This window comes from Oncorhynchus gorbuscha, linkage group LG23 (genome assembly GCF_021184085.1).
Source record: "Oncorhynchus gorbuscha isolate QuinsamMale2020 ecotype Even-year linkage group LG23, OgorEven_v1.0, whole genome shotgun sequence".
Taxonomy (NCBI): Eukaryota; Metazoa; Chordata; class Actinopteri; order Salmoniformes; family Salmonidae; genus Oncorhynchus; species Oncorhynchus gorbuscha.
This window is the reverse complement of record NC_060195.1, coordinates 41,656,744-41,682,986: the sequence shown is the minus strand read 5'-3', so window position 1 is coordinate 41,682,986 and position 26,243 is coordinate 41,656,744. Positions and strand designations below refer to the sequence as shown.

Sequence of the window (26,243 nt, the reverse complement as noted above, 5' to 3'; positions counted from 1 at the left end):
GTATTCCTTAAAGAGGTGGGGTTTCAGGTGTCTCCGGAAGGTGGTGATTGACTCCGCTGTCCTGGCATTGGGGGCCAGGGCAGGAACACCACATATGTTATGTAAATGTGTAGGGCAGTACACATTGAACATGAGTTCCACAGACCCGCACAACACACAAGGGTTAATATTGCATAGGGTTAAGTTTTTTTAACATCTGAGCGGTAGATCTCAGCTTGCATTTTGACTCAGAATGGTGACCACTGGTTTAGGCTATGGATAATTATTTTGAGACCACAGAGAATCAGGGATGAGGGGCAACATTGAGCACACATCGAGATACTATAATAAGGAACTCATTCTCAAACCCTGATGTTACGGTTTTCTTCTGTGGACGAAGGATCGGACCAAAGCGCAGTGTGGTTAGTGTTCAACATGTTTAATGAAGACAATAACGTGAACACTACAAAATACCCAAACAGTCCAATCTGGTGCATAGCCACAAAGACAGAAGACAGGAAAGAACCACCCACAAAACCCAACACAAAACAGGCTACCTAAATATGGTTCCCAATCAGAGACAATGACTAACACCTGCCACTGATTGAGAACCATATCAGGCCAAACATAGAAATAGGAAAACTAGACACACAACACAGAATGCCCACTCAGCTCACGTCCTGACCAACACTGAAACAAAGAAAACACAAAATAACTATGGTCAGAACGTGACACCTGAGCAATATGACATTTAATCTATAACAAATTACATGACCCTCCCTTTTACGAATAAAAAAACCTAAACCCTCCCCCTGACTGGGTAACAATTGTGTACATTTCAACAGCTCCCTAACATAATTTTGTCCTGACAGAGTCAATGTGGTATATCATGGCCGCAGTGCCTGTAACCGAAAAGGAAGTGAGACACAGTGCAACCCTCCCAGGGCTAAGGAGGTTAAGCGGTGCACTTGTAGCAAGACTCATTACAACGCCTCGTTTCAAGGACGCTCTCATTAGAGGGAAATTAAGCAACGCGTAGCCTATAAACATTGAAACAATCCACAATGATGGATGAGCGAAACTGCATGTATGTAAAAGTGCTGGTCACCAACCTGCCAACCGAGGCAGAGAGGTATAAACACACGACAACATCAACAAGAAACAAGGACATTTTTGAGACACTGGGTGTTTCAAAAAAAATTTGGTTGAGAAGCAAGGTCCCAATGCAGCCCTGGAAGAAAACACACAAGAAAGAAAGAAAGAAAGAAAAAAGAGAGGGGCAGTGTGGTGGCAGTGTCTCTCGAAAGTCTTCTCAGCACCTGTTTGAGGGGTTGGAGGCTAGCCAGGGCCCCCTAGAGCTGCATCAAAGGGATAGGATGAGATGGAGCCTCTGTGGCTGCTGATCTTTAAAATGCAGACAAAAATTGACACTTTGCCAAGCCCCGGTACACTTGCTTACTGTTGCAACCTCGGACAACAGTTTCCCGGGAAGCTCAATTCCCCATTCAATCACTGGCAAAATCCCCTCACAATCATCTCATTCTGTGTTTCTCATACACAATTAAACTAAACACAGACTACCCCTTGCTAATCAGGAAATGTTTGGGTATGTTGTGGTGGACTGTCATTACAATTGCTTCATAGAAACCTGGTAAAATTATGTCTGTATCTAGATAGCTAACATACATAAACTGCTGAGCTAGCAAACAATGTAACAAAAGTATAATTTCAGATGAGAAAAATTACTCAACAGGTTCTGCATTTCAAGAATCACAGTACCAAGTTCTCCTGGTGCGCTTTTAAAGTATTTATCCATTTAACAATACATTTTTGGAAGAAAACTCCATTTTTTGCCATAGCCCTCACTGGCTTTCATGTGATTTAAACCTGAGGTTGTCTGAGTTGTCGGGCTCCACGACAATTGCTATCCATTGGAGCACTGTAATTGGTTGGCCAAAATGATGGGGCAGGGCTTACTGAAGGGTCAATTAGACACAGAGAAGAGGCTAACGGTGAAGACAGAGCTGGAGGAAACAGGAGAGGCCCTGAGATAGAGGAACCAGAACCATAGAGAGTCCAGGCTAAATCACATCCGGCCATGATTGGGAGTCCCATAGGGCGGCACACACAATTAACGTGGCGTCGGTTTGGTCGGGGTATGCCGTCATTGTAAATAATAATTTGTTCTTACCTCCCATCCTATTTTGTGTTGAATGTGTTTGGAAGGTCTTGTTTTTGTCCACCTATGAGTTGTGTTACAGACTTGCATTCAATGTTCATGATACTATGAGTATACAGTATGCATAATGATGTGGTGGCCAGTGCCGTTTAAGATGAGGGAGGATGATTATTATTTTTTTGGAGCATGGCCTTGTTTCTATTACATCATATTGGATGACTGTCATTCATATTCTATTAACCCAGTTCAATGTACCAGCGATAGGTTTAGGATACTACGTGATAATCAAACGTTCCCTATACTCATGAGGTTTCTACAATGAATGAAAGTTTATAACATAGGTGCACACAGTCAGTAAGCAGTTACACCGGCGGCCTGGTGGCAATAAATTAGTAAAACCAAAAGCTTACCTTGACTTGGAAAACTTCCAGCCTTTTGTTGAGTATAGTCATAGCCAACAAGCTAACATAGCATTTGTCTGTCTTAGCAGGGTGTTTCAGTAGGCTAAACTAGCTAGCTGCATTTGCTAGCTAAGTAAGTTAAACTGAAAAAAAGATGACATCTCTCTCTTTTTCTCCTGCTTCTCCTTGATTTTGGAAGAAATTAATTTGTTAAACTGTTCAAATATTGTCTTTCTCTCTCTTTTAATCAACTACTCACAACATGTTATGCACTGCAGTGCTAGCTAGCGGTAGCTTATGCTTTCAGTGCTAGATTCATTCTCTGATGCTTTGATTAGGTGTATAAGATGTCATTTCATGCTGCAAGAGCTTTGATAGGTTGGAGAACGTCCTCTGGAAGTTGTTATAATTACTGTGTAAATCTATTGAAGGTGAGAACCTAGGTTTTGTATTGAAGTCAATGTACCCAGAGGAGGACAGAAGCTAGCTGTCTACACCATGGTGCTACCCTGTAGAGTGCTGTTGAGGTTACTGTTGGCCTTCTTTAAAAAATAGTGTGTTTAAATCAATTATTTGGTGAAATGAATATATTTATTATAATTTGATCTAACTTTTAAAATGTTTAACAATTGTTATTTTTATGAAATTCACTGAGGAGGATGGTCCTCCCCTTCCTCCTCTGAGGAGCCTCCACTGACAATGAACAACATGTTTTATTCAACATGTAATGTGTTGGTAGCGTGTTTTATGAGCTGAAATAAAAGATCCCTGAAATTGTCAATATGTGACCGCGTGGCTGGATTCAGTCTTATGTAGCAACATTTGAAATTGTGTTTCTTATCATTGGATAAAAGTAGAGACTTTAAAAAATGGTATATCACGACATTTGAGGAACAATGGGAAAGTCATTCTGCTTTGAATGTTAATAAACTTGTAATCTCACTTTTGAGAAAATAGCCCTTGAATATTTTTGGTACACCTACTGGAGAGCTCGTCTTAGCCCCACACCTCTTTAAGGACTCGCATGTAAGGCCATGTTCTAAACAAGCAGACTTCAAGACTAACGGCTGGTTTATACTACGAGTATGTTGTAAATCCAACCCAGAGTGCCAGAGTGCACTCTGGACATTCGTAAACTCAGAGCGTTGTCAGATTGTCTGTTCATAAATTTGGAGAATTCAGAGCACACATTGGATGCTCTGGCCAGAAATGAGACAGCTCACTCTGACCATTTTACTCACCCTAACAGAGCTTGTTAGGCAGTTTTTATGCTATCTAGAGCATTGGTGACTGTAACTGTGCTGCTGGCAATAATTTAATTGGGTGGTTCTGAAACTACAGGCACTTCTACTTCTAGGTACATTTTTTAAATGTTATTTCATTTTTTTTGTTATATATGTTAAGTTCACACTACAATCACCCCAGACTTTTTTAACACCTATCTATCAAGTATTTTAGCTTCTTTTTAGATGCATTTTATACCTGAATTTCACTGTTTTGCCCTTATCCCTGAACCAGACTTTTGAGCTTTTACTATGCTGTTCTATGAGACCATTAATAATTACACATTATATAATGTTATCTACTAAAGAGTGTCTATGAAATAAAATCTATATCAATTTTTATTGTGAGTATGCCCTTTATATATTTTTTTTACACAAAATATACTTGTCCTTTGGTAGTGGTGTCATTTCCACCACTGAGGACAAATTCCTCATTAATAAAGTTTTTTCAAAAGAATGTCAATTTATTTACCGTGGAAACATATTGTGACACTGAAGCACATGGCTGCAGCGGACAGTTGTTCCAGAAGTTGAAGAAAAATCTAGGTAAATATTGCTTGTGTCGAGAATATTTTTATTGTCAGTCTTTTGCAAACAGGCTATCATTTCTTTAATTTGTGGTAGAATTTTTTATTTTATGTATTTAGTATAAACTATATGTTAGTTGTAATGTTAGCCAATTATACTTCATTTTAGTGTATGCCACTCTGACATTGCTCATCCCAATATTTATATAATCCTTAATTCCATTATTTTACTTTTAGGTTTGTGTGTATTGTTGTGAATTGTTTGATATTACTGCTCTGTTGGAACTAGAAACACAAGCTTTGCACTACACCCGCAATATCATCTGCTAAACATGTGTATGTGACCAATAACATTTGATTTGATTTGAAACTCCTAAGCAGTTTCCTTCCACTCTGGCAACTGAGTTAGGATTGACTTATTTAGGCTTTCCATAACAAAGGGTTAGAATACTTACTGACTCAAGACATTGCGGCTTTTAATTTGTTAAAAATTCTAAAATCATAAAATCATAATGAAATGAAGTGAAAATGTGATACTACCTGTGAATGCGACCGGGTTGTTGAGTTCTATACAGAAGACGTTGGCTAGCGTTGGCTCTTTCCTCTCTGCCTCCTTCTTTCCACTCCTCTCCTCTTTTGACCTCACCCTCTCACCTTCCCCCCCTACTCACAAGGCAGGCAATACGCTCGACCTCATCTTTACTAGATGCTGTTCTTCCACTAACCTCATTGCAACTCCCCTCCAAGTCTCCGACCACTGCCTTGTATCCTTTTCCCTCTCGCTCTCATCCAACACCTCACACACTGCCCCTACTCGGATGGTATCGCGCCGTCCCAACCTTCGCTCTCTCTCCCCCGCTACTCTCTCCTCTTCCATCCTATCATCTCTTCCCTCCGCTCAAACCTTCTCCCACCTATCTCCTGATTCTGCCTCCTCAACCCTCCTCTCCTCCCTCTCTGCATCCCTTGACTCTCTATGTCCCCTATCCTCCAGGCCGGCTCGGTCCTCCCCTCCCGCTCCGTGGCTCGATGACTCATTGCGAGCTCACAGAACAGGGCTCCGGGCAGCCGAGCGGAAATGGAGGAAAACTCGCCTCCCTGCGGACCTGGCATCCTTTCACTCCCTCCTCTCTACATTTTCCTCCTCTGTCTCTGCTGCTAAAGCCACTTTCTACCACGCTAAATTCCAAGCACCTGCCTCTAACCCTAGGAAGCTCTTTGCCACCTTCTCCTCCCTCCTGAATCCTCCCCCCTCCCTCTCTGCAGATGACTTCGTCAACCATTTTGAAAAGAAGGTCGACGACATCCGATCCTCGTTTGCTAAGTCAAACGACACCGCTGGTTCTGCTCACACTGCCCTACCCTGTGCTCTGACCTCTTTCTCCCCTCTCTCTCCAGATGAAATCTCGCGTCTTGTGACGGCCGGCCGCCCAACAACCTGCCCGCTTGACCCTATCCCCTCCTCTCTTCTCCAGACCATTTCCGGAGACCTTCTCCCTTACCTCACCTCGCTCATCAACTCATCCCTGACCGCTGGCTACGTCCCTTCCGTCTTCAAGAGAGCGAGAGTTGCACCCCTTCTGAAAAAACCTACACTCGATCCCTCCGATGTCAACAATTACAGACCAGTATCCCTTCTTTCTTTTCTCTCCAAAACTCTTGAACGTGCCGTCCTTGGCCAGCTCTCCCGCTATCTCTCTCTGAATGACCTTCTTGATCCAAATCAGTCAGGTTTCAAGACTAGTCATTCAACTGAGACTGCTCTCCTCTGTATCACGGAGGCGCTCCACACTGCTAAAGCTAACTCTCTCTCCTCTGCTCTCATCCTTCTAGATCTATCGGCTGCCTTCGATACTGTGAACCATCAGATCCTCCTCTCCACCCTCTCCGAGTTGGGCATCTCCGGCGCGGCCCACGCTTGGATTGCGTCCTACCTGACAGGTCGCTCCTACCAGGTGGCGTGGCGAGAATCTGTCTCCTCACCACGCGCTCTCACCACTGGTGTCCCCCAGGGCTCTGTTCTTGGCCCTCTCCTATTCTCGCTATACACCAAGTCACTTGGCTCTGTCATAACCTCACATGGTCTCTCTTATCATTGCTATGCAGATGACACACAATTAATCTTCTCCTTTCCCCTTCTGATGACCAGGTGGCGAATCGCATCTCTGCATGTCTGGCAGACATATCAGTGTGGATGACGGATCACCACCTCAAGCTGAACCTCGGCAAGACGGAGCTGCTCTTCCTCCCGGGGAAGGACTGCCCGTTCCATGATCTCGCCATCACGGTTGACAACTCCATTGTGTCCTCCTCCCAGAGCGCCAAGAACCTTGGCGTGATCCTGGACAACACCCTGTCGTTCTCAACCAACATCAAGGCGGTGGCCCGTTCCTGTAGGTTCATGCTCTACAACATCCGCAGAGTACGACCCTGCCTCACACAGGAAGCGGCGCAGGTCCTAATCCAGGCACTTGTCATCTCCCGTCTGGATTACTGCAACTCGCTGTTGGCTGGGCTCCCTGCCTGTGCCATTAAACCCCTTCAACTCATCCAGAACGCCGCAGCCCGTCTGGTGTTCAACCTTCCCAAGTTCTCTCACGTCACCCCGCTCCTCCGTTCTCTCCACTGGCTTCCAGTTGAAGCTCGCATCCGCTACAAGACCATGGTGCTTGCCTACGGAGCTGTGAGGGGAACGGCACCTCAGTACCTCCAGGCTCTGATCAGGCCCTACACCCAAACAAGGGCACTGCGTTCATCCACCTCTGGCCTGCTCGCCTCCCTACCACTGAGGAAGTACAGCTCCCGCTCAGCCCAGTCAAAACTGTTCGCTGCCCTGGCCCCCAATGGTGGAACAAACTCCCTCACGACGCCAGGACAGCGGAGTCAATCACCACCTTCCGGAGACACCTGAAACCCCACCTCTTTAAGGAATACCTAGGATAGGATAAAGTAATCCTTCTCACCCCCCTTAAAATATTTAGATGCACTATTGTAAAGTGGTTGTTCCACTGGATGTCATAAGGTGAATGCACCAATTTGTAAGTCGCTCTGGATAAGAGCGTCTGCTAAATGACTTAAATGTAAATGTAAATGTAATAATTTCACTTTGACTCTATGTGGTACTGTTTGTAGGCCAATGACAACAAAATCAAGGGCAATGAATAATTTCTGAAGGCACTGTACTTATATTAGAAATGAAGTGCTATTCACATGTCGAAATGACATGGGTCATATTGCTCATATGTTTATTTTTCTGATAGTGGCCCACTCTTTGATGGCATGCACATCTTACTGAGTGTGACTTTAAAGGGAGCTGTATTTGAAATGTAACAGTCTGGTTTTGGGAAAAATAATCAGAATGGCAATATGCAGCTCAGGATGTTAATGTCGTTACTCAACCCCACCATCAAATATTTGTAAGGGCATTGTCCATCATACACTGCTTTCTTGGCAGGGCCAGTTTGTATACAAGTGTAATCAGCCTAAATGGGAAATGTACATGGTATGCAAGAATGTGGAATGTAAAAATGACTTTCCCAAGATGGATGTTTTTGCATTGCATAGTATCGTGAAGAGTTATGATTATAGAACAAAGTTTTGGAAAAAAACAAAAAAACGAAATTAATTCATAGAGATTTGAAATGCCAACAACTGCATGTCCACAATAACGCTAAAACTGTTAAACACCTGATCCCTCCCAATCAGCATTTGTTTATTGTGGTGTACATGTGAGTGGCTGGTCTGCGTGAGGGATGGCTAATGGCTGCATGGTAATGAGGTAGAAAGGCGACAGATGGAGGCATGGCGGACCGCTCTTGTGAACAGTGACTCAGTCATTAGGAGATGCATCTCTGCCCATGCAGAAGTGCATTGCCTAATTGGTTCAGTTCATCATGGCCTAAAGGCTTCATTGGGTGACAGGTCCAAAGATGGATGGCCTAGAAAAAAAAGGGGTTGGGAATGACGGAGGTGGTTGTATTGCTGTTGTATGTGGGTGGTGAACATCCGGAGAGGGAGTTGATGTGAGACTTCACTGTGCTGCCACTGTGCTGCATCCTACATATGCAGAAGCAATGGGAGGATGAAACGCAAGCACAAGATGGGTCTCCAGTGTAGCCTAATACATAAACAAGTTGTGAAGTCACGAGGCTATATCTGCCAATCAAAAATGTATTCCTGTTTTAATTTACCTCAGAGAAATAATGCTTGGATAGCTTTGCACATAATACTAGGTCAGGGAAAAAACAATGTATTTGTTATGCAGGTGAATGAGGACCCAAAAGCGACTTGGCGAAAACAGAGTCTTTATTCCAGTAAAGGAAATAGGCAACACTCCTGGACAATCAGAGCAGAAAACAAAACATAAAAAACTTAATTCCACTCGTAGTGACGAGGACAGACTGGAGACTCGACCATTAACTGTAGGTTGCCTCGGGAAGGCACCGACCGTAGCAGACTCAGACACCTGCTCACACGCAGCATCTGAGGGAAACAAGACACGACAACGTGTACTCCGAGAATGCGCTGACCAACTGGCAAGTGTCTTCACTGACATGTTTGACCTCTCCCTGTCTGAGTCTGTAATACCAACATGTTTCAAGCAGACTACCACTGTCCCTGTGCTCAACAACACTAAGGTATCCTGCCTAAATGACTACCATTACATTTACATTACATTTAAGTCATTTAGCAGACGCTCTTATCCAGAGCGACTTACAAATTGGTGCATTCACCTTATGACATCCAGTGGAACAACCACTTTACAATAGTGCATCTAAATATTTTAAGGGGGGTGAGAAGGATTACTTTATCCTATCCTAGGTATTCCTTAAAGAGGTGGGGTTTCAGGTGTCTCCGGAAGGTGGTGATTGACTCCGCTGTCCTGGCGTCGTGAGGGAGTTTGTTCCACCATTGGGGAGCCAGAGCAGCGAACAGTTTTGACTGAGCTGAGCGGGAACTGTACTTCCTCAGTGGTAGGGAGGCGAGCAGGCCAGAGGTGGATGAACGCAGTGCCCTTATTTGGGTGTAGGGCCTGATCAGAGCCTGGAGGTACTGAGGTGCCGTTCCCCTCACAGCTCCGTAGGCAAGCACCATGGTCTTGTAGCGGATGCGAGCTTCAACTGGAAGCCAGTGGAGAGAGCGGAGGAGCGGGGGTGACGTGAGAGAACTTGGGAAGGTTGAACACTAGACGGGCTGCGGCGTTCTGGATGAGTTGTAGGGGTTTAATGGCACAGGCAGGGAGCCCAGCCAACAGCGAGTTGCAGTAATCCAGACGGGAGATGACAAGTGCCTGGATTAGGACCTGCGCCGCTTCCTGTGTGAGGCAGGGTCGTACTCTGCGGATGTTGTAGAGCATGAACCTACAGGAACGGGCCACCGCCTTGATGTTAGTTGAGAACGACAGTTTGTTGTCCAGGATCACGCCAAGGTTCTTAGCGCTCTGGGAGGAGGACACAATGGAGTTGTCAACCGTGATGGCGAGATCATGGAACGGGCAGTCCTTCCCCGGGAGGAAGAGCAGCTCCGTCTTGCCGAAGTTCAGCTTGAGGTGGTGATCCGTCATCCACACTGATATGTCTGCCAGACATGCAGAGATGCGATTCGCCACCTGGTCATCAGAAGGGGAAAGGAGAAGATTAATTGTGTGTCGTCTGCATAGCAATGATAGGAGAGACCATGTGAGGTTATGACAGAGCCAAGTGACTTGGTGTATAGCGAGAATAGGAGAGGGCCTAGAACAGAGCCCTGGGGGACACCAGTGGTGAGAGCGCGTGGTGAGGAGACAGATTCTCGCCACGCCACCTGGTAGGAGCGACCTGTCAGGTAGGACGCAATCCAAGCGTGGGCCGCGCCGGAGATGCCCAACTCGGAGAGGGTGGAGAGGAGGATCTGATGGTTCACAGTATCGAAGGCAGCCGATAGGTCTAGAAGGATGAGAGCAGAGGAGAGAGAGTTAGCTTTAGCGGTGCGGAGCGCCTCCGTGATACAGAGAAGAGCAGTCTCAGTTGAATGACTAGTCTTGAAACCTGACTGACTACCGACTCGTAGCACTCACGTCTGTAGCCATGAAGTGCTTTGAAAGCCTGGTGATGGCTCACATCAACACCATTATCCCAGAAACCCTAGACCCACTCCAATTTGCATACCACCATAAACAGATCCACAGATGATTAAATCTTTATTGAACTCCACACTGCCCTTTCACACCTGGACAAAAGGAACCCCTATGTCAGAATGCTATTCATTGACTACAGCTCAGCATTCAAAACCATAGTGCCCTCAAAGCTCATCACTAAGCTATCGACAGGGCTGTAGTGGAGCAGGTTGAGAGCTTCAAGTTCCTTGGCACCCACATCACCAAAAACTAACATGATCCAAGCACACTAGACAGTCTCGAAGAGGGCATGACAAAACCTATTCCCCCTCAGGAGACTGAAAATATTTGGCATGGATCCTTAGATCCTCAAAAGGTTCTACAGCTGCACCATCGAGAGCATCCTGACGGGTTGCATCACTGCCTGGTATGGTAACTGCTCGGCCTCTGACCGCAAGGCACTACAGAGGGTAGTGTGTACGGCCCAGTACATCACTGGGGCAAAGCTTTCTGCCATCCAGGACCAGGCGGTGTCAGAGGAAGGCCCTAAAAATTGTCAAAGACTCCAGCCACCCTAGTCATAGACTGTTATCTCTGCTACCGCTCAGCAAGCGGTACTGGAGTGCCAAGTCTAGGTCCAAGTGGCTTCTAAACAGCTTCTAACCCCAAGCTATAACATCTAATCAAATGGCTACCCAGACTATTTGCATTGCCTCCTCCCCACTCTACGCTGCTGCTATTCTCTGTTATTATCTATGCATAGTCACAATAACTCTACCTGCATGTACATATTACCTCAATTACCTCGACCAACCGGTTCCCCCACACATTGACTCTGTGCCGGTACCCCCTGTATATAGCCTTGCTATTGTTATTTTACTGTACTGCTGCTCTTTAATTATTTGTTACTTTTATTATTTTTTTTTTGTATTATCTTAAAACTGCATTGTTGGTTAAGGGCATGTAAGTAAGCATTTCACTTTAAGGTCTACACTTGTATTTGGCGCATGTGACAAAAAAACAATTTGATTTGATACCTGTAATCTCCTTTCACTGTGGTCGAGTTCCAGTCCCACTACATTATGTATGTTGCATTGCATCAACCAATGGTCAGTTCTCGACTGAGAAGTCAGGCATCAGATTGCTATATTATCTGATGTGGTTAACAGTATATGTAAAACACCTATCCAGGCGTGTGTCTGCAATGAGGTCCACCTGGAACGTGGCCTGAGTAACTTGACTTGACTGCAGTGCAAAACAAACGGCCAGGAGAGCCACAAAGCCAATGACTTAAGGTCACAGTTTGACAGTAAGAGGGGTTTGTTTGGCAACACCTGGGACCCTGTGCTTGAGAACTGTCCTTTGCACTGACCGCCACCACTAGGCCCTGGGCTTGTGAGCTGCAGCAGTGGCATGAGAGATGAAAGGACTGGGAAGGGGGTTATTCAGAGCCAGTCAATCCTTCAAGCCACAGCTGATCCCCTAACCCGAACTCAAGCAGCTCTTCTATTAAATACAGCTTTTATGGACACCAACACTTATTTGAGATTCACCCACATAAAGCCAGAAGGTCAAAGTTAGCTAAAACATTTCAAAGTGCATATTCTATCTCAATGTCCTTGAGGGATGTTCTTTTACACATGAGGACGAGCGTGTGGGTGCATAGAACATTTGCAGTCCGAGTGGTGGTGGTACAGGATAATATGATTCTATTAGGAATGTGAAACAATAGCTGTGATGTAAGAGTTATCACGTGGGATCTAATTACAGGATACGAGCACACTGACAATTGGTCTTACACAAAAAAGAACAGGCACCTGCTCAGAAAACAAGCTCAGGTATTTTTCTATCGGTACTCCTTGTCCCAACGGTGCTAGCTATCTATCTGCACACAGGTTTTGCCCCACAGGCAGGTGACCTATTTTCTCTGTGGTTGAATGGAAAATGGAAACAGCTCGTGTTTAAAAAAGGGGGAGATGAGCGAGAGGGGGGATATGATCCTCTCCTTGATTCGGTTCAGGCTGTGGATTAATTATCCTGTACCAGAACCCGACCCCGTGCTGTGAGCGAGACACTTCAGCCTCCGTGGATCAATAATGCATTTTTCTGTCTTTCCATTTAATTTGCACACGAACGGGCGTCATTGTCTCCCGCGAAAGTGCAGGAGACACCTGATACCAAGGGTGCAACACTCCACCCCCGTCCTCGCCTCTCTTCCCTTCTGCTGCTGACAAATTGATTATTTTCTTAATGGGCTGGGTGGAAAGAGAAAAACTACAGTATCTTCTCAATTGAGAGAGACGTGATATGGTGCCACATGTTGAATTAAGCTCTGGCGGTTTTCATGTTTGGGAGAGGTAAAGGAACTACTTGGGCCTTTGAATGGTTATTCCACAGTTTAGGGAACGGTTGAAACTTAAGGAGATAATTGTGCTAGCATGCAACTTAGCACAGTGTTAGCACAGTTCGCATGGAGTCAAGTGCTGGGCCATAAACAACACTGGATGGTGCGAGAAAGGTCAGGCTAACGTGTAACAAAGGTAGGTTATTCACGCCTGTGTGATTTATCTAGTCTGTGTAGAGTTTTGCATGGAAAGGAGAGACGTTTGTTGGGAAAGTATTGCTGGTGGCTTGTGGAGCATTTGGATTTTTGTTTGAAAATTTGAAAATTACCTGGAATTACATTTGAAAATTACCTGGAATGGCTAATTGGCTTGTCCTTGCGAAATAATGTTTTTTTTAATACCATGACTATTTACAATATACATATTCTTGATTGGTAATATATTGTAGTAAAGTGTTCTACTGAAATTTACATAGTAGTAAAGTTCAGTTTACATTTATATAAAACTCAGTTTACATGTGTATGTTTTTCATTGCAATGTATTGTCCTTTACTATATCTATAGAGCAGTTGTGTGTTTGTTCTGCAGTAAGCATGCAGATTTACTCACCCAAACATCGGAATATCAATATTTAGGTCATTCAATAATTCTTTACACTCTTAGAATAAAATATGCTATCTAAAACCTAAAAGGCTAGTTCTAAGAGTGTAGTAATTAAATGATCAATGTAATGCATGTTGCTCACAAGTATGGTCATACTATAGTTGCTGAAAAGGATTAAGGAAAGTGGGATACCTAGTCAGTTGCACAACTGAATGCATTAAACTGAAATGTGTCTTCCACATTTAACCCTTTGAATCAGAGAGGAATGGGGGGCTGCTTTAATCGACATCCGTGCCATCGGCACCTGGGGAGCAGTTGTTGTTTGGGGTTAACTGCCTTGCCCCAGGGCAGAGCGCCACATTTTTCCACCTTGTCGGCTCTGGGAATCGAACCAGCGACCTTTCGGTTACTGGCCCAATGCTGTTAACTATTACACACAGTCAGTTAGGAAAGCAAAGGCTAGCTTTTTCAAACAGAAATTTGCATCCTGCAGCAACCGGGGGTGCAGTCTCTATGGGGGTGCCACAGGGTTCACTTCTCGGGCAGACTCTTTTCTCTGTATATATCAATGATGTCGCTCTTGTTATGGGTGATTCTTTGACCCACCTCTACGTAGACGACACCATTCTGTATACATCTGGCCCCTCTTTGGACACTGTGTTAACGAACCTCCAAATAAGCTTCAACGCCATATAACACTCTTTCCGTGGCCTCCAACTGCTCTAATACGCTAGTAAAATGAAATACATGGCCTGCACCCGCCCGCCTGACTAGCTTCACTACTCTGGATTGTTCTGACTTAGAATATGTGGACAACTATAAATCCCTAGGTGTCTGGCTAGACTGTAAACTCTCCTTCCAGACTCACATTAAGCATCTCCAATGCAAAGATACATCTAGAATCGGCTTTCTATTTCGCAACAAAGCCTCCTTCACTCATGCTGCCAAACATACCCTCATAAAACTGACTATCCTACTGATCTTTGACTTCGGCAATGTCATTTACAAAATAGCCTCCAACACCCTACTCAGCAAATTGGATGCAGTCTATCACAGTGCCATCCATTTTGCCACCAAAGCCCCATATTATACCCACCATCGTGACCTGTATGCTCGCGTTGGCTGGTCCTCGCTACATATTCGTTGCCAAACTCACTGGCTCCAGGTCATCTATAAGTCTTTGCAAACTCACTGCCTTATCTCAGCTCACTGGTCACCATAGAAACACCCACCCATAGCACGCGCTCCAGTAGGTATATTTCACAGGTCATCCCCAAAGCAAACACCCCCTTTGGCCGCCTTTCCTTCCAGTTCTCTGCTGCCAATGACTGGAACGAATTGTGGAAATCACTGAAGTTGGAGACTTATATCTGCCTCACTAACTTTAAGCATCAGCTGTCAGAGCAGCTTACCGATTGCTGCAGCTATACACAGCACATCTGTAAATAGCCCATCCAACCAACTACCCACCTCATCCCCATATTTGTTTTTCTGCTCTTTTGCACACCAGTATTTCTACTTGCACATCCTCATCTGCACATATATCACTCCAGTGTAAATTTCGAAATTGTAATTACTTCAACACTATTGGCCTATTTATTGCCTTACCTGATTACTTAATTTGCACACACTGTATACATATTTTTCTATTGTGTTATTGACTGTACGTTTATTTACCCATGTGTAACTCTGTGTTGTTGTTCTTGTCTCACTGCTTTGCTTTATCTTGGCCAGGTCGCAGTTGTAAATGAGAACTTGTTCTCAACTGGCCTACATGGTTAAATAAAGGTGAAATATCTCTCTCTCTCTCTCTCTCTCTATATATATATATATATATATTAAACCACTAGGCTTCCTGCCGCCCTAGATTAAATTATGAGTCTCCTGAAGACAACTAATAGAAGTATCCCACAAAGTCACATATCAAAACAGATGGTCATCATTAATGGGGCAACGTGACAAGGTGGCAAAGCAACACTCTTCCCAAGAGACATTCTGTATGCAGTCTGATAATGGATTCAATGTGAGCTCCTATCTTCAGCCAGGCAGCAGTGTGGTTTTGTGAAGGAGGAAGGTCAAATATTTGATGCCATGTAGTTGTTCTCTTGGGAAGCATGGCAGAGTTCTCATGTATGACAGTTGCATGCTAGCCCTTCAGAGGCTACTTTGAGATCTAGTTTTGGATTATTTATTTTTTTAACCCTTATTTTACCAGGTAAGTTTGCTGCGAACACGTTCTTATTTACAGCAACAACCTGGGGAATGGTTAAAAAGGGAGAGGAGGGGGATGAATGAGCCAATTGTTAGCTGGGGATGATTGGGTGTCCATGATGGTACAGTATGAAAACCAGATTGGGAATTTAGCCAGGACACCAGGGTTAACACCTCTCCTCCTACAATAAGTGCCATGGGATATTTAGTGTCCACAGAGGGTCAGGACAGCCCTATAACCTGCCAAAGATGTCACCCTACACAGGGCAATGTCACCAATCACTGCCCTGGGGCATTGGTATATATTTCTTTAGTTCAGAGGAAATTGGTGGCCCTCCAAAACCACTTTCAGGACCAACCCTGCTTAACTTCAGAGGCGAGCCAGCAGTGTGATGCAGGGTGATATGCTGCTGGCTAATGAAGGAAGCTATTAACAGTAGCAGTTTACAGTGGTGTCATTTTACAAAAGGGTTATAAAGGTGCATACAACATGTAATACCTTGTGACTAATTCATTAATGAATTGGAAGAACATGTATTAACTCATGAACCTCTCATGCATTCATGGGATCAACTTTTCAGATCATGTACTTATCACTAACAGTTGGTGATGCTTCGTAAAGTACTTCACAGAATACTAAGAATACCAAGCCATTATCAGAGGCCTGAGCTTTATAAAAGCTCCTCAAAGTCTCTTCAAGCTATTTGGGAATGCCATCATCATGCACCCAGCAGAATGCTGAGCCAATTAGCCAGCCACATGACTGTGTAGTGAACAAGCAGAACAATTTCAGGAGAGAAAAGACAATTCATGTAGCCCTGATGTACAAAGCAACCCAACCTGAATATTTGTTATATTTTTATCATATTCACTCTGTTATTCTATGTTCGCAGCTTAAAATAAATTGCATATTAAATCAACGTTAACCTCCCGACACCATTTGCAGCCAAATAATACTGCTCTGCCGGGGTTGAGAAATTAATATTTTTCCCCTCTAACATCCTGATGAAGATGGTTCACGGACTGCAAACTTTGTGTAATTGCCTTCATAGATTTAGTATATTGTTCCTCCCAAATAAACTTGATCTCAGAAATAATACTTAACGGATTATGAGCAGAAGGAATGAAATCCATTCTAACCATGCAAGTATCAATGAACCATTTAAATTCACAACCTGCAATTCAGCACCCAAATCAATAGCCATATAATCCTTTGCTATTGGCATTATTCAGTGGCAATCAAAAATGTCTTCCAGATGATCAGAATTGGTTTCATTATTAAAAGGCCCATGTATGGATATTGAATGGCAAGAGCACCAAGAATTATTCAGCCGAATTGTGTTCTTGTACTGGATCTGTGTCCACTGAAGCAGTTGGATGAGACAGATAAGTTAAAGTTAACCTAGATTTGTATTACTTTGTTGTAATTGACCATCACTTCATGGCAATAATTTGGATCCAATCAGGGGAAAAAATGGTCCTTGAATCTGATGTTTAGCCAGTTTTGCATGTTTTCCTCTCATTCTAAGGTCATTGTTGACTGATAACTAGATGCATGTTGGCATCAATAATTAGGGTTAATAAGGTGGCTAATGTCCATTAGTTATATCAATATTTAGTTACATGCAGACTAATTTGTCCTGCCTAAGTGGTAGAAATTGCCTTCGTGAGCAGTGCTTGCTTGCACTCCTAAGCTTTTCCCCTTAAAAGGCTCCCTGTGGCTAATTTAAACATAATCCACTCACGTTTAATTTGATAAAACATGGTTTGGAGAGCAATTCAATTACTCTTTTTGGTGTACGTCTCGAGATGCGAGTGCGCTCAGAAAAACGTACAAAGTATCACTTGCATACATCGTTTCAAATGGTCTATTACTACTGCTTTCACCAACTACTAACTAGTACTCTGAAAACCTAATTGACACGTTGACACTAAATGTTACACAATCATTTAAGACGAATCTGGGGACATAAGCCTGAGGGGACTCAGGAAGTCAATATGCCCTTGTAACTCAAGACCTCCATTGAACATGTTGATTGTAGTGTGGCTTCTTTAGCCAGGTTCTCTCATATCCTCATGTCGTGACCTTTTCAATTCCCTTTTGCATTGGGCCTAGCTACTCCCACAGCAGTCATTGCAGGGGGCAGGGTTACAGTAAAGAGACATCTGTATAATGGTATGTCTCCATTTACAGACGACACATGCAAGTGAAGAGAGCGCTAATACAGTATATAAAACGAGTAGCTTGATAGCATAGAGCTTGTTGGGGACTAACTCTATTACATTGGTCATTTTCTGTTTCTCTATAGTTTGATCCCGACAGTGAGAAATGCCTCGGAATAAGGAATGTTGATCGCATTTTTTCCTATTCATTAACAAACTACCAATCCCCGAGTGGCTTATTTTACAGAAAGACAGAACAAATCAGGATTAGTTTCTAACGTCATTGCTTGAAGTCCCAGACTGCTGAATCCTGTTTTCTGCGACTCAACTAATCTTTAGGCAATTTTTTTTTGCCTGACTAGAAAACCTATTGGCGTGGTTTAGCCTGCCCACAGTGCCCAACATAATCCAGACATGCCCTGACAACCAAAATGGAGACTAACTCCAAGGACTTGTTTTCGTAGGCCTAGAGGTGTTACAACATAGCAGAATTAAATTATGTGTTACAATGGGTTTCTGGGAGTCACAGTGCTGAGGTAATCCTAACAGTGAGACAAAGAGATGACCCGACTTTGCAAACAATGTCCTTGCTGTCATTTAATTTAGGTAGCACTCATGCCTATCAAAATACCCCTCAACATCGGGTTATTGCTTGAAACCTATTCTCTGATCTATTTTGTGCATAACAGTCAAGAGATTGATCTCTGCCATGTCTTGATTACCTCTCACACGTTGATGCTGAATAACATTTCCATATTCAAGACGTCCACCGTATGCACGCGCTGATTGCACAATTGGACACTAGCGGAACCAATCACCATCAACTTCTCCACTTATCAATAACCGGGAGGCGAGCACTGTGGCTGAAAGCCACCCGTCATCCCCAAAGTCCCTCAGTAATATCAGAAATTTGACAAAGCAGTGTTCAGGTTCCCCTTTTCCTCGCTCTCTCTCACAGTGCCCATCTGGGATTGGAGACTGAAAATAAAAAGACCTTACCCTTTAAAGTGATGAAACAGATGTTTTGCCAATATTTTGAAAGTAGCGCGCATGAGCCAAAATGGGTTCCCAAAAATTGTGCACAATTGTGTACATCAACAATTTCATATAATATGATACATCCTGCAATTTTTACAAATTATAAATATATATACAGTATATATACTGTATATATATATATACACACACTACATTACCAAAAGTATGTGGACACCTGCTTGTCGAACATCTCATTCCAGAATCATGGGCATTAATATGCTGTTGGTCTCACTTTGCATCTATAACAACCTCCACTCTTCTGAGAAGGCTTTCCCCTAGGTGTTGAAACATTGCAGCGAGGAGTTGCATCCATTTAGCCATAAGTATTAGTGAGGTCGGACAATGATGTTAGGCAATTAGGCCTGGCTCGCAGACGCGTTCCAATTCATCCCAAAGGTGTTCAATGGATTTGAGGTCAGGGCTCTGTGCAGGCCAGTCAAGTTCTTCCACAAAGAGCTTTTTGTACGGGGCATTGCCATGCTGAAACAGGAAAGGGCCTTCCCCAAACAGTTGCCTCAAAGTTGGAGAATAGTCTAGAAAGTAATTGTATGATTTAGTGTTAAGATTTCCATTCACTGGAACTAAGGGGCCCAGCCCAAACCATGAAAAACAGCCCCAGACCATTACACCTCATCCACCAAACTTTACAGTTGGCACTATGCATTGGGGCAAGTAGCATTCTCCTGGCATCCGCCAAACCCATATTCGTCCGTCGGACTGCCAGATGGTGAAGTGTGATTCATAATTTCAGAGAACGAGTTTCCATTGCTCCAGAGTCCAATGTTGGCGAGCCTACACTATATTATACTTGTGTGCAGCTGCTCGGACCACCACAGGAAAGGAAGACCCAGAGTTACCTCTGAAGCAGAAGATACGTGCATTAGAGTTAACTGCTACTCAGATTGCAGCCCAAATAAATGCTTCACAAGGTTCAAGTAACAGACACATCTGAACATCAACTGTTCAGAGGACACTATGTGAATCAGGCCTTCAAATTGCTGCAAAGAAACCACTACTAAAAGACACCAATAAGAATAAGAGACTTGCTTGGAACAAGAAACACAGGCAATATGGACATTAGACCGGTGGAAATCTGTCATTTGGTCTGATGAGTCCAAATTTGAGATTTTGCGTTCTAACCGCCGTTTCTTTGTGAGACACAGAGTATGAGAGTAGGTGAACAGATGATCTCTGCGTGTGTGGTTCCCACTGTGAAACATGGAGAAGGAGGTGTGATGGTAGGAGGGTGCTTTGCTAGTGACACAGTAATTTATTTACAGTAGAATTCAAGAAACACTTAACCAGCATGGCTACAACAGCATTATGCAGTGATACGCCATCCCATCTGGTTTGTGCTTAGTGGGACCATCATTTGTTTTTTAACAGGACAATGACCCAACACACCTCCAGCTTTTGTAAGGCCTATTTGACCAAGAAGGAGAGTGATTGAGTGCTGCATCAGATGACCTGGCCTCCACAATCACCCGACCTCAACCCAATTGAGATGGTTTGGGATGAATTGGACAGCAGAGTGAAGCAGAGTGAAGGAAAAGCAGCCAACAAGTACCCAGCATATGTGGGAACTCCTTCAAGACTTTTGGAAAAGTATTCCTCATGAAACTGGTTGAGAGAATGCAAAGTGTGTGCAAAGCTGTCATCAAGGCAAAGGGTGGCTACTTTGAAGAATCTCAAAGATATATATATATATATATATTGATTTGTTTAACACTTTTTTTGGTTACTATGGGATTCCATATGTGTTATTTCATAGTGTTGATGTCTTCACTATTATTCTCCAATGTAAAAAATAGTAACAATAAAGAAAAAGCATTGAATATTTTTTATTATTTGTATTTTTAATTTCACCTTTTTTTTAATGAATAGGTGTGTCCAAACTTTTGACTGGTAGTGTATACATTGAGTATACAAAATACAGCTCTTTCCATAGCATGGACTGACCAGGTGAACCCAGGTGAAAGATATGATCCCTTATTTGTGTCATTTGTTAAATCCACTTCAATCAGTGTAGATGAAGGGTAGGAGACAGGTAGAATAAAGATTTTTCAGTCTTGAGACAATTGAGACATGGATTGTGTACTGTATGTGTGCCAGTCAGGGGTTGAATGTGCAAGATTTACGTGCCTTTGAACGGGGTATGGTAGTAGTCGGTGCCAGGCGGACCTCTTGAGTTGTCAAGAGCTGCAATGGTGTTGGGTTTTACACACGCAACAGTTTCCCATGTCTATCAAAAATGGTCCACCACCCAAAAGACATCCAGCCAACTTGACACAACTGTGGGAAGCATTGGAGTCAACATTGGCCAGCATCCCTGTGGAATGCTTTCAACACCTTGTAGAGTCCATGCCCAACGCATTAAGGGAAAAATCTCAATATTTGGAAGGTTTTCCTAATGTTCTGTACAGTCAGTGTATATATTTCTGCAATTAGTATGATATGTTAATAAATCTAATTCATACAATATGTTGCGAATTTGTGAGTGCTGAGATCCTGTTCAATCTCTTTAAAGGCACTTGTGTGATGGATGGAAGAATCATTGGGGAGCTGACCTGGGTTCAAATACTATTTAAAATCTTTCAAATAATTTGAGTGTTTGTTTTAGCCAGCCTGAAGTGTCAGATTTCAAGAGTTTGAGGTTCTATTCTATTGGTCCATTATGCCAGGCAAGCTTAATCAAGCACAGAAGTATTTTCAAATATTTTGAGTAGTACTGAAACCCAGGTCTGTCATTGAGCTTTGTTTTTTCAATTTCCACCAGCAGTCAAGTGGTGATAGGGAGATGAGTGACAGAGCCATTGCAAGGTGTTGTGTGAGCCTGACTATAAAATGAGATTGCCTCTCACTTCGTGGTAATTCCGACTCAAAAAGTAAGATCTCTCAGAGTAAACAAATGTCACTGTACTAGCTATCATTTTTAAATCTCCCTTTTTTGGAAGTGACCCCGATATATTACATGTACAATTCATGGGCTGTGCCCCTGACTTCATAGCCGCTGGAAGATGTTTTGAGTAGGGTGTTTGGGCTGAAAAACAAAATGCACCTTTCTAATAAAGGCATGCATCTACACAATACAATTCCGAATGTGATGAGTAGCCTAAGCATAGGACAAGATTCAGTAACAGTATCCCCACAGTCTAACTTAATTTAACTTGTGGCTGTTTGCAAAAAAAGCCTGTTGTAAACAAGTCTTTGTACTGCATAATTATAACAGTATAACGAAATTATAACAAGAGACAAAGCGAGAGAGGTGTTGTAACTAAATTAGGAAACACATGATTGTGCGTAATAAAATTGAGCACAAAAAGAAATAGTTTCAGAACCATTGCGGAGAAAAGCGATCAAAGTCCCATGTTCCTTACTTGAAATTGTTCTCATGCTTAGAAGTTTAGAATTGTAAGCTAATAGAAAATACAATTGGGATACTATTGTGAGCACTGCTCCCAATCACTTGATATCCACTACAATGGGGAGAGAAGAGGGAGGGAAAGAGGGGGCGAGTGACAGGGAGGAGGGAGAGAGAGAGACCCGACTCAACTCAAACTAAATTGTCTATCATACAGCAGAGCGTTTGTGTGTGACTCCACACCCCCACAACTGATTAGATAAGAGCATAAATCATGAGAGCGCCGCTTACAAAACAGAGACACTCCATGCAGAATCGGGCCTGTGCCACCCAACTAAATCTAGCAAAGTGGACTCACTTATCACCAGAACCTCCCACCAAAGCACACAATAATTAGAAATAATTGCTCAAACCACAACACAACAACTGTGTTTAAGAGAAAAAGCACAGTTGACTAAGTGCAGAAGCCAACACCATACTATCCTCAAGCTATTACGCAAAGCACACAAGTGTAGCCAATACAATATCATTGCAATAACATTACATTTTGTAACACATCAAAAAACTATTAATAAATCCCCCCAAAAATGCATTGAATAAAGAATATTAACTGCAAGGCGACAGTTTAAGACATTGGTCTTACCTTTCGCTGCAGTTATAAAACACCAAAAGTTGCCTCGTGCTCTGGGGTGACACGGATAAAGGCCCTCATCAGGGCATGTAAGGCCAAGGTGTCCAGTGAACGTGCATAAGTGTAACGTGTGTCAGCCATTTCTGGCTCATTGTGCTACGGATCCAAGTCCTTAGCGGTGTAGGATGGAGTACGTCCTCTCCGACGACGTGACAAATCAGAAGACTGAGGCACAGTTTGATGAGGATACTCTACTACTACCTCTCGTTTGTGGTTCAAGGGGCCAGAGTTGAAGTAACCCCATGGGAGAGTGCTGCTCGGTGTATTTCTTGTGATTTTTCCCAACATGTGGCGTTGGAGCAGCAGGCGGCCTATGTCTAGTTGCATGGGGAAGTGAAGGGAGTCACGGGACTGTGCGGCCATGTGTGTTGTGCTTCCTTTTGCTATGTCAAAAGTGGTTTTCCCTCGTCTTGCTGATATCCCTTGCCCTTCTTGGTCGAATCTTATCTCAATTGCACCAGATCCACCGCTTCAAAGAGTTATCCTGCTTAGGGTGCCACCACTTCAGTCTCCATTGTGTGGTGAGAGCGGGCTGGGGTTCTGCTCCCTCTCCGGGATACGTTGTCTGTGGGCATATTGAGGCCGATTTGGTGGAACAAGCTGTCACCTTGGTCATAAATTAAATAATTCTTAATATTTGAATCAAGCAGTTGTATTTTTTCCTTTGATTTTTTCATTGTTACTTGTTTTATCGATGTTACACTTCATATTAGTAGATTATTACGTATGTGTTGTATATGTATCATTCATTTAATTACCGTTTATTTGAATAAAAACATTTGCAGTCGTATCTCCTCCACGATGCGGTCATCTCTCAAGTCTCCTGACCCATTCCCTCGGCACATTGACACATTCACCCTTGACACTTGTGTCATCCTTCAGATACTAGATACACCAGGCCCGGGGTTTTTATCCATTATGGTTGGCTAGAACCAGGTTTAAATAAATCCTAAATTATTTTCTGAGACATTTAAATGCTAACTTCGATCCTCGCAGGAATGTTGTAGCCTCGCAGGAATAGTTGTAGCCTAAAGTTTGAAGGTTGTAAGATATATTTTTAAATATCCCATGTTTTTTCTCTCCCCCACCCCAATCCCATTTGTATTCATACCAATAATGCAGCGGAAAAATTGTTTCATATTTTTTTATTGCAACATTCAAAAATGATGTAAGCTATACAATGAAATAAAGAGAGTCGCAAACTATATATAAACTCCCAGTTATTTATTGGGTAAAACACCAACTTTTCAGCATCACTGTGCTTTTTTCAGGGTAATGTCATGAATGCTTGACCCAAGATGTAGACGAACAGTGCAATTAGTGCAACCAATGACATAGTGTGTCATAATTATCAGGTTGATTAGATTGAATTCAGTGAAACTGTTAAAACACAATAGTTTACAGAACATACCAGGCAACATAATTATACACTGTACATATGATTAGCGTCAACCAACATTGTTTAATTAAATTTCACATACATATTAAAACCTGTTAGAGACACCAGTTCCCATTTGGGAACGCGCCCCCAACCCCCCCCCCCCCAGCTGGAATGTGGCGCAGGGAACGCAAGGAATATTCCTAAAAATATTTAACCTCCACACATTAACAAGTAAAATAGCTCAAATGAAAGATAAACAAGTTGTTTATCTAGCCAGCAAGTCAGATTTCTAAAATGTTTTACGGCGAAAACATAGCACATATTTATGTCAAACCACCACCGCAGACATAGCTCATTAGCATAGCCAAGTAGGAAAAAATATGCAATCAACAAAAGCAGGATTAAAAGAAAAATCATTTCACTAACCTTTTGAAATCTTCATCAGATGACAGTAATATAACATGTTACACAGTACATTCATTTTTTTCAATAATATGCTATATATATCCATAAATCTCTGTTTACAATGATGCATCGTTCAAAAAATGCTACCCAAATGTCCTGAGAAATGACGATAGCCCCGGCAGATAACGTCAGCTAACAAGGAATACACATCATAAACTTTGACTAAATATGCATGTTTTACATATGTATAGCAAGATACACTTCTTCTAAATGCAATTGCATTGTTACATTTAATTTTAACGTTACATTTTGCGTTCACTAGACTATAATATGGAGTCGGCGCTCCCACAGTAGCATAATGACTCCTCTATCTTGGAGTCGACAGAAACCCAAAATGAATACATTAAATATTCCCTTACCTTTGTTGTTCTTCCATCAAACGACCTGGAAGGGATTATACTTACCAAACCAGCATTTAGTTTTCAAGTCTACGTCTTTCGGTTCTCAAAATACCCACATTTCGGTCTAAATTTACGCAAAATTTAAGTGATTGCTCACCAAAACGTTGAAATTATATATTATATGTCTAGTTAACTTGTCAAACTAACTTCATAATCAAGCTTTAACATGTTATAAAGGTGTACAGCAATTTTGAGAACAAACAGAAACACAGGCACCGTTCAATCGATCTTGGAAGAAAGAGAGGACTTGACCACTGCGCACAGAAAAGTGACAGCTGTTTTTGATTGACTGGGAGCTTACCGCGTGCTCAAACTCTCGCGAGCGGGCGATTCTCACAATGACAAGCCCTATTGAAAGCTGAGATCACGCTGAACACGTGGAGACTGTTCCGGGAGCTGTAACTGTTTGGGGAGGGTGTTTGTGATGACGTCAAAGGTGGCCCAAGTTTTCAGATGAGAAGAGATAGTTTGGGAGAATGCATATTTTGGGGGTTCTGCTTTACATAGAGACACAATTTAAACGGTTTAAAAGCTTTAGAGTGTTTTCTATTCAATAATATTTTTTATTTGCATATATTAGCAACTTTTGACAAAAAATAATTATGTTTACCATGGGCACGCAATTACTCCAGCGGGGGCAGTAGACAGCCCTATCCCTAAAAGGTTAAACTTTTTCCAATTTCATTTAATTTGTGTTACATGTAATCTGTAGGTTCAACCAGAACGCATAATAAGCATCATCAAATCAAATCAAATTTTCAGTTGTCACATACACATTGTTAGCAGATGTTAATAAGAGTGTAGCGAAATGCTTGTGCTTCTAGTTCCGACCATGCAGTAATATCTAACAAGTAATCGAACAATTTCACAACTACCTTATACACACAAGTGTAAAGGAATGAAAAATAATATGTACATAAAAATATATGGATGAGCGATGGCTGAACGGCATAGGCAAGATTTAGTAGATGGTTTAGCGTGCTGTATATACATATGAGATGAGTAATGTAGGGTATGTAAACATTATATAAAGTGGCATTGTTTAAAGTGGCTAGTGATACATTAATTACATCCAATTTAAAATTATTAAAGTGGCTAGAGATTTGAGTCAGTATGTTGGCA

The 26,243-nt window shown here is 42.7% G+C and overlaps 1 protein-coding gene across 3 annotated transcripts in view; it reads left to right on the top strand.

Annotated features, from left to right (window-relative positions):
* Positions 1-26,243, top strand: part of LOC124011661 (leucine-rich repeat and immunoglobulin-like domain-containing nogo receptor-interacting protein 2) — a 415,677-nt gene that overhangs the window by 187,245 nt on the left and 202,189 nt on the right. Inside the window, exon 1 of one of the 3 annotated variants that reach the window (XM_046325124.1) lies at positions 12,850-13,003. The exons of the other annotated variants lie outside the window; for them this stretch is intronic. The gene's annotated coding sequence lies outside the window, so the exon portion shown is untranslated. Of the gene's footprint in view, positions 1-12,849; positions 13,004-26,243 lie in introns of those variants that run through there. 3 annotated transcript variants of the gene reach the window in all.